The 10,051-nt window shown below is 36.9% G+C and overlaps 1 pseudogene; it reads left to right on the top strand.

The window, feature by feature from the left end:
- Nucleotides 1-2,343: 2,343 nt before the first annotated feature.
- Nucleotides 2,344-5,693, top strand: LOC114082666 (RE1-silencing transcription factor pseudogene; annotated as a pseudogene).
- The last annotated feature ends 4,358 nt before the right edge of the window (nucleotides 5,694-10,051 follow it).

Raw genomic sequence — 10,051 nt, 5'->3', positions numbered from 1 at the left:
AATATTCAAGAAAAAAAAAAAGACTGTGTATTGGACTTATGCACCCTGACTACAGAACCCATAAACACTTTTTACAAATAATATTTACATATATGTCTTCAGACAGTGTATACAATTCTCCTGTGATGGCTTTTCAAGTAACTTATATTACAGGTATACTTTACAACCCTGAAATCCTCCACACCTCATTTATTATTATTATTATTATTATTATTATTATTATTGATGGCCTGTTAATTGCATTAAATGCCTCTGTATGGGGTTATTTTAAGGCAAAGTTTTTTTCCAATAATAGGACCTAGCCCAGAGTGCATTGACATGTATAACTGTTTATAAGGTTAAAGCAATTTGTGAATAAATATGTATATATTTTTATTTATTAAAATGATATCACAATTACTTTAATATTTTTTTAACTTTTCTGTTCTGTGTCCCATAAAAAAATAGTTTGAACTTTAAACTCATTAGCAATGTCCTTATATCCCTTCCCCATAAAAAAGTGACTCACAGGTATAATTCAGATTATTGAGACTCATAAATTTTGGATCCTTTATTTTAACTAGTGAAGTCTAAAGATTATCTTTTTATTTTCATCTTTAAATGAAGCCGACTTTTTATAGCTTTCTTGTTGTGTAACTGACCTTTAATATTCTGCAAATTTTACCCCCAATTCTGATCACTTTGGACTATTGACGTTTGGATGGAGGGGATCTCAAAGTGGTCATGCACAAGGTAAGAGACGGATATAGTAAGACATAAGACTGGTGATTGCTGAGTATGTAGATTTTGCTATACAAAATAAGTATTGGTGGACAATATAGGGGGTATGGAGAAAAAGAGCAATGAAAAAAAAAAAGAAGAAAAACTTGAACAGTAGAGGGGTTCAGATGCTACAAGTCTACAATGATAGCATGAATATAGAGGGTAGTGTTCTTGGAAGCAGCAATAAAATTTGAGGGGAAAGAATAAGGTAATTTTTGCACAGTTCCCAAGTGGGAGAGCTAGATGAATGGGTTCTGTGTTCAACTCTTCCCACCTAGGAGTGGAATTTATAGTTCATAGGGTATGTCTCAGTAAGTAGTAAAACACCATTTCTATGTACCTTTACAGTTTTTCATGGCTAGGAGCTGATTTTGACAATTCCAGTCACATTACATCTTTGTACTTGTTAGTTATTCATTAATAATTAATCCATTACATTATTTATTTGTTTTTTTATAAATTCATTTTTCTTTAGTTGTCATTGTTCTTACATTACTTGTGATTACATAATTGCATAAATATTCTGAATGTTAACTTTTTGTTAAATATTGTTTTATGTGTTTATTCATACATTTACTTTTCATTGAAATGTTTTTCCTTAGCCAAGCCTGATTTATCTTAGACCTCAACCTTTGTTTATGAAGACTAGATAAAATCACATTATTTCAAATAACTCAAGGATTTATCATCTTGGTAGAACCCTAATCACCCAATAAAGTTGACCCATTCTCTGTCAACTAAAAGCTGTGACAAAACTCCACTTTTTTCTTATACACACCTTAATAAAGAATTCCTCTCTCATTTTATACGTTGGAGAGCAGACTAACTTTCCAAAGCAGCAGTTAATAACCTAGATGTGTTTTCCAACTAGCTCACTATTACTTTTAAATTATTTACATCCTTGACACTAAGAGTGTCACTGATTATTTTTTTATTTTTGCAAGATCTCTCTCTCTCTCATATTACAAATTGAAATCAGATATGCTTTTTACTAAGAAACACTCTCAGTCTTTAATAAAATATTCTATAAAGAAAATGGTTTTGTTGATTTTCTTACAGCTTTACTAAGTTGCTGAGGCTGGCTGACTTTAATGTTTTAGAATATAATGTTATAGAAGATATATATATATACCATTGTGTGTGTGTGTGTGTGTGTGTGTATCATTGAATACTCACCAGGAGTATATACAAAATCACAGTAAAGCAAAAGTGAATGAAAAAAATGGAATGAATAAATAAATAAATAAATAAATAAATAAATAAATAAATATGGGCGGCGCGGGCTGGTGCGCGGCACAGCGTCCTGTGCTGGAATGTGCGGCTCCCGCGAGCTCCCGACGCAGCAGCAGGCCAAGCGCCACCGAGGCCCCTGGCCCCACACCCCGGCGGCAGCCCGGACGGCTGGGCGAGGGCTGGCGGCCTGAGCACTTTCTGCAGCCCCGCTCCTGGCCTTTAAGGGCCTCGACAGCCCAAGCGCCCAACTTTTTCCACCCCTCCCCTAAAACTCCAACAACAAAGAAAAGTAGTTGGCGGAGGGGTGGCCACGTCGGGTCGCCAGTTCCCCCTCTCCGAGGAAGACCGAATACAGTTATGGCTACCCAGGTGATGGGGCAGTCTTCTGGAGGAGGAGGGCTATTCACTGGCAGTGGCAACATTGGCATGGCCTTGCCCAACGACATGTATGACTTGCATGACCTCTCCAAAGCTGAACTGGCTGCTTCTCAGCTTATCATGCTAGCAAACGTGGCCTTAACTGGGGAAGTGAATGGCAGCTGCTGTGATTACCTGGTTGGTGAAGAAAGACAGATGGCAGAATTGATGCCTGTTGGGGATAACAACTTTTCAGATAGTGATGGAGAAGGACTTGAGGAATCTCCTGAAATAAAAGGTGAACCTAATGGACTCGAAAACATGGAACTGAGAAGTTTGGAAGCCAGTGTTGTAGAACCACAGCCTGTATTTGAGGCATCAGCTGCTCCAGAAATTTACAGCTCAAATAAAGATCTTCCTAATGAAACACCTGGAGCAGAGGACAAATGCAAGAACTTGAAGACCAAACCCTTTTGCTGTAAGCCATGCCAATATGAAGCAGAATCTGAAGAACAATTTGTGCATCATATCAGAGTTCATAGTGCCAAGAAGTTTTTTGTGGAAGAAAGTGCAGAGAAGCAAGCAAAAGCCAGAGAATCTGGCTCTTCCACTGCTGAAGAGGGAGATTTCTCTAAGGGCCCCATTCGCTGTGACCGCTGTGGCTACAATACCAATAGATATGATCACTATACTGCACACCTGAAACACCACACAAGAGCTGGAGATAACGAGTGAGTCTACAAGTGCATCATTTGCACTTACACAACAGTAAGCGAGTATCACTGGAGGAAACACTTAAGAAACCATTTTCCAAGGAAAGTATACACATGTGGTAAATGCAACTATTTTTCAGACAGAAAAAACAATTACGTTCAGCACGTTCAAACTCATACAGGAGAACGCCCATATAAATGTGAACTTTGTCCTTATTCAAGTTCTCAGAAGACTCATCTAACTAGACATATGCGTACTCATTCAGGTGAGAAGCCATTTAAATGTGATCAGTGCAGTTATGTGGCCTCTAATCAACATGAAGTAACTCGCCATGCAAGACAGGTTCACAATGGGCCTAAACCTCTTAATTGCCCCCACTGTGACTACAAAACAGCAGATAGAAGCAACTTCAAAAAACATGTAGAGCTACATGTGAGCCCACGGCAGTTTAATTGCCCTGTATGCGACTATGCAGCTTCCAAAAAGTGTAATCTACAGTATCATTTCAAATCTAAGCATCCTACTTGTCCTAATAAAACAATGGATGTGTCAAAAGTGAAATTAAAGAAAACCAAAAAGCGAGAGGCTGACTTACTTGATAACAGTACTACCAATGAAAAAACAGAAACAGAGCAAACGAAAATAAAAGGGGATGTAGCTGGAAAGAAAAATGAGAGGTCTGTGAAAGTGGAGAAAAAAGATAATGTTTCAAAAGAGAAAAAACCTTGTAGCAATGTTTCAATGATTCAGGTCACTACCAGAACTTGCAAGTCAGCAACAGAAGCTAAAGACATGGATGTGCACACAAGAAATAATTCAGAAAAATCCTGTAAAGCCAAGAAAAGCAAAAGGAAGATGGAAATTGAAGCCCATTCCATGCATGATCCTGTGAATGATGAGGAATCTGTGACAAAAAAGAAAAGGAAGATAGAAGGTAAATCCAAAAATAGTCAGGAAGTACCAAAGGGTGATAACAAAGTGGAGGAGAATAAAAAACAAAATACCTGCGTGAAAAAAAATACAAAGAAGAAAACCCTAAAAAATAAACAAAGTAAAAAAAGCAGCAAGCCTTCTCAGAAAGACACCTCTCAGAAGGAACCTGTTCAAAAGGAGACTAGTCAGAAGGGGCCTGTTCAAGATGTTCAGAAGGGGCCCCTGCAGATAGAGTTGCCTCTACCCATGGAACCTGTTCAAGTAGAGTCTGCTCACATGGAGGTGGTTCAGAAGGGGCCTGTTCAAGTAGAGCCTGCTCACATGGAGGTGGTTCAGAAGGGGCTTGTTCAAGTAGAGCCTGCTCAGGTGGAAGTGGTTCACCAGAAGTCTGCTCACATGGAGCTGATCCCTCCTATGGAGACTGTCCACATGGAGGAGGTTGTTCACAAGGGGCCTTCTCACGTGGAGCTGCCCCCTCCTGTGGAGTCTTCTCATATGGAAGAGGTTCAGAAGGAGCCTGCTGAGATGGAGCTGCCCTCTTCTATGGAATCTCCTCTTACAGAGGATGTTCAGAAGGGGCCTCTGCAGATAGAGTTGCCTCTACCCATGAAACCTGTTCAGATGGGGCCTGTTAACATGGAGTCTGTTCAGATGGAAGTTGTTCAGAAGGAGCCTGCTCAGATGGAGCTGTCTCCTCCCATAGATCCTCCTGTTCACAATGAGCCAATTCCCCAAAAGACTTCTCCCCGAAAAGATAACAGAAAGGAAAGGTCCAATATGCAGAGTGAAATGACACGTAAGGAGCAAGTCCTTATTGAAGTAGGCTTAGTGCCTGTTAAAGATAGCCAGATTCTAAAGGAAAATAAAAGCACACAGGAACTTTTGGCATCATCAACACCACTGCCAAAGGAAGACTTAAGAGAGGAGGAGTCAGAAGACCAAAAATTACTCTCAGAAGGTGAAAGAAACAAAGAAGACCCTTTTCTGAAAGTAGGAACAGAAGAAGCAGAGAAGAGTGTAGCCGATTCCTGTACCAAGGAATCTAGTACTAGTGTTTCATCTTCTGGACAAAAGTTGAATATGCCAGGTGGTGAAACTTTAGCTGATAAGCATCAGACTGACTCAGCTATGCTTTGTGAAGTGGAAATGGATACTGATCATAACCCAGCAGAGAATCTCCCTGATAAAGTCTCAGCAGTTGGAGAACCAGTTTCACCATTGCTTCTTCCCCCACCAATAGGCAAACACGAAGCAGTGTCCCAAACTGTGCTGGCTTCACCTCCTGTTACTGTGGCAGTAAATGAGTCTCAGGAAATTGACGAAGATGAAGGTATCCACAGTCATGACGGAAGTGACCTAAGTGACAACATGTCAGAGGGTAGTGATGATTCTGGATTGCATGGGGCTCGTCCAGTTCCACAAGAAGCTAGTACAAAAGATGCAAAAGAAGCCTTGGCAGGCAAAAGGACTGAGGGAGATTTTGTTTGCATCTTCTGTGATCGTTCTTTTAGGAAAGAAAAAGATTACAGCAAACACCTCAATCGCCATTTGGTTAATGTGTATTTCCTTGAAAAAGCAGCTAAAGGGCAGGAGTAATTAAAGATTGGGACAAGGTTCCAGTTCTTGGTTTGTAAGAGCTATTAATTTTTATATTCATTTATAATAGTAGAAAAACCTTTTAAGATTGCTTTAATTAGTGTTCAGTATTGATTTTTAAGAGGCATCCTTTTCCTTAGGACTTCATATATACCTGTTGATTGTTGTATAAATTTTAGCAAATCCAAGGGAGTTTAGTGTACTAAAAAAAAACAGCAGATACTTAAATCTATTTAGCTTATATGTTCAATTGAAATGAGAAGGCCATGATGATATAATAGCATTCTATTGCTTTGTCCATTTACAACTTGACATTGTTTTCCTCCGTGTCTGTCTTCTATCACTTTAGTTTACTTTTCCTTTTTTATTTAGCTCTATAAAAATTGGCTTAATAGCAAATTACTTGAACAATTTGCCTGCTTTATATAAAGTTAGCACTTTAAGATTTCTTTAGAGATGAAAAAAAGACATTTAAATTGAAGAAAAATTAGCCCAACAGTGGACATTGTATCAGTCCAGGTATTTACTTGCTGAGTTTTGATCAATATTTTGTGTTGATTGTCATAAAAACAGTGATTTTTAATTTTTTTTTATTTTGGTGCTTTAATGGCTTAAGATGTTGCACATTGTTTTTGTTTTTTGTTGTTTTTTTTTTAACCTATGCAGTTATATTTTTCTAGAAATAGCATTTGTGTTGAGCAGTAACACTTTATACATATATATGCATGTTTATTTTGGCCTCGTCAGAGGAATATTTTTAGGCTTGTTTGCAAAAGGGCAGTTTTTATTTTCTTTGCTGCAATTGTCTTTTTTGCAGAATAATAGTGTGTGCAAGTTTGTGAGCAAATGAAACATGCAGGTTCAATCCATTCATTATGATTTTCATATCTTATACCTATGCCAGAATCTGTATTTCACATTAAGTTATTTATTTTGAATGAATATAGTAAATTCACAGCTCTCTTTCTTGATTTTGCAATAAATAAACCAAGAGGTTTTTATTTTTAAAACACATTTTAATCTCAAATACCAACCATCAGTTACATTATTTTTTATTTTTTTTTGCCTGTTATGGTACAGTTACTTCTTAACTGTAATGTTATCTTTGGGGAGAACCTTTTCTCTTAAATGGTTGGTGTCCATGTGGCTACTTAGCTGAATAAAGAATTGTAACTGAGATTTGGAAATTGCAAACCTAGAATTAGGAGACACAATCATTCCTTCAAGTTGTATGGGACATCACTTGTGAGATTCCAAAGCCATAGCTATTATACAGCAAATCTAGAATGAGAGATGGCATGAGTTCTGGCAAGTCAGCTGCAGCTTCCTGTGAATACAGTGAAGAAAGCTGGTGAACTTCAGTACAGTCCAGATTTTAAAAATCATACTTTCTCAGGGATCTCCACAAACTAGTGGGTGTCCTGGCTGTCCCTATGACAGCCTCTTCTACAGGTGAGGCCTCAAGTGAATTGCAGCTATCCTGATGTGCCTATAGGGGCACTTTGTATGAAAAAGGGTGTGTACTCCAAAACTGTTCTGTAGGTTCTTTGGCCATTTGCCAGAGAGTATGAAAGAATCCAACATAGGATTTGTATTAACGTTAGGAGCTCATTTCAGTAAAATAAAGTGTGATCCCAATAGGGAATCTTGAATTCTAGCCTCCCATGTTCTATTTTTGAAATAACCCCCTTCATGAATATTTTGATAATTTTCTTTTACCTGGTTATCTCTTTGAGGTAGGTTTCAGATTTTGGCAGTACAACATGAAAGATTAGGACAAGCATTAATGTATGGGTGGAAAACTTGTTAATCTGAGAGTGAAGTTTGAGTTAAAAGTTGCTCAAACTTGGAATTGACTGGGAGGCCAAAGAATTTTAAGAAGATTCTCTCAAGACATGAGTAAGTTGTGTGATAATGGTGTGTTTGGCGTGTATGAATGGGAATTTATAAATGTTGAATTATAGGCTCCGACAATCATTGTCAGCAGGAGATCAAGCTGCAAATATTTATGTTTTAAACCTTAAATTATACAGCTAGTTAAGTCTTCCTAACAACTAGTTTTTAATGTTAATGAGCACATTTTACCTAAGTTACGTTTTACATTATATTGAAAAAGATTCATTTTAAGCACAGATTAGAGATTGGGAATCTGCTTGGGGAAGAGGTCTTTCTGGATTCTTTCATACTGTAAAGGAAAGAAATTTGCCTTCTGGGGAATTGAACTAATTTCTAATCTAGCCTTTAAGACTAGAATGCTGAAGACAAAAATATGAAGGAAATTAAAACCCCTTATTAAGTTGATGTGTAAAACATTGTTACTGGAAATTGATTGGGACTTGAGGCCTTTCTTCCAGAAAACAAGGACTTTATTATCAGGCCTATATTAGGTCCTGAACCTTAATGCCATGTATTTGTACTTTTTAAAAATTGTTTCAATGAAAAATATATTAGTAATTGGAACTTCTGGTCCAGTTGGGAGTTCTTCCATTTGAAAAATGTGATATTTGCATGGAACTGTTTGAATCTTTGTATTTTCTAGTGCCCTCCCCACAATAGAATTGAAGCTAGAACTTTCTCTTTTGATAAAGGAACAATAAACATGTTATTTGTAAATTGGTATTTAGTAACTAGTGGTAAACTTGGAGTACTGGAAGGCATTATAAGCCTAATCCTAGGTAGTCATGAAAATCTAATTATTTTTGAACCTGTATTCCCATTGGTTTCCAATATATTTAAGTTATATTTTCCTCTTTATCAGAGCTGCTTCTTATTCGGGGGCTACTTTTATTTTTATTGAGGTGTCATTCATAAGGAGCTAAAATTGTTTTGATAAGGCTTCTTATAACTGTAGCTGGATGTTTTGCTCTAGTCTTCCAAGAAGGGCCATTTTATTTTTTAGAGTAGTCACTTATAACGGCATGTGGTCATCGACTCTGGGGGCCTTTTGCATTGCATGCTGATGCAAATTAAAACCCCAGTTAACCTCATCACATGTCACCCCATGAATGTTGAAGATGGAAGGAATACCTTGCCTGTAGTATACTGTCACTTCTGGACTGAAAAGCTGGGGGAGGAAATTTACTTTGCATATATCAAAAAAACTTAAAGCCAGTGTGTCAAGTTCAATTGTTGACCTCAGCAGATGAAGTGAGCTGATAGTGTTAATTCAGATTTAAGAAATTATCTGAATCTTGGTTTGTGTAGATTTATAATCTACATACTATATTAATTAAATCAGATAGCTTTTACAGTACCACATGTGTACATAGGCACCCTCCCATCCCCTTCTGCATCCATTAGTTACTGAACTTTCTGAACTGGCATTGTAACATAACAACAATGTTTTGTTGCACCAATTTTATAAACTTTTACAGTGCAATACGTGTTATTTTTCTGAGGCAAACCAAAGGTATATTTCTCAAGGTTCTTGCTGCTTTCTTTAGCAGCATTTGATGGTGGATCTTTTATATACATTTGTAATAGATAAAAATAAACCAGATTGCAAATTCTTTTTAAAATCTTAAACCATGTACCAAGTTTTTGGTTGAAATTGTGTAGGATAAGTTAAAACTTAAATTGCATTCTATTAACCAATGTGAGTGTGTTTCTGTAAGCATAGTTATGTTGAAATAAAGTTAAAAATAAATAAATAAATAAATAAATAAAAATGATGAAAAAGTACAAAGATTTTATGTGACTGGAATTGTCAAATGTTGATTGTGGCCACACAAATTAAAGCTACTTGGAAATGGTTTTATACTACCTCCTTAAACATACTCTGTGAATTATCAATTCCACTCCAAGGTGGGAAGAAGTAAACACATAATCCATTCATCTGACTCTTTCTTTTGGAGACTGTGACAGAGTTACCTTCTTCTTTTGCTTCTACCTTATTTCTGCCTCCAAAGAAATTACCCCTTAACCTCATGCTACTATTGAGCCAACACTAGACTTTTTAGATCTGAACCCTTGAGCTTGTCATTTTTTCCCTCTTTCCTTCACAGCACTTTTTTTCTCTTCCCCTATCTACTCCACAAATACTTTTTCATGAATACTCACTACTACATACTCAGCATACACCAATCTCACATCCTGACCCATCCTGATCCTGCCTTTTCCATGGATCACTTTGAGATCCCCTCCACTCAGATATCAATAGTCCAGAGTAAGGTCAGCTTAGGGTGTTATATATGCAGGATTTTAGAAGTCATTCACATAACAATAAGCCTATAAAAATGGGATGTATTTTAGCTGAGGTTAAAAAGAAAATCTACAGACTGCACTGTTAAACTGAAGTGCCTAAAATCTAATCTCAATACTTTGGAAAAAGAAATTCTATAAAAAGGAGAGTAAAGAAAAAGAACATAATACATAAAGTGACAAATTTGAAGACACACCAAGTATGTATGTATGTATGTATATATATATATATATATATATATATATATATATATAT

The sequence above is a fragment of the Marmota flaviventris genome, chromosome 11 (genome assembly GCF_047511675.1).
Source record: "Marmota flaviventris isolate mMarFla1 chromosome 11, mMarFla1.hap1, whole genome shotgun sequence".
Classification (NCBI taxonomy): Eukaryota; Metazoa; Chordata; class Mammalia; order Rodentia; family Sciuridae; genus Marmota; species Marmota flaviventris.
The sequence above is the reverse complement of the archived record's forward strand: the minus strand, read 5'-3'. Positions and strand labels throughout refer to the sequence as shown.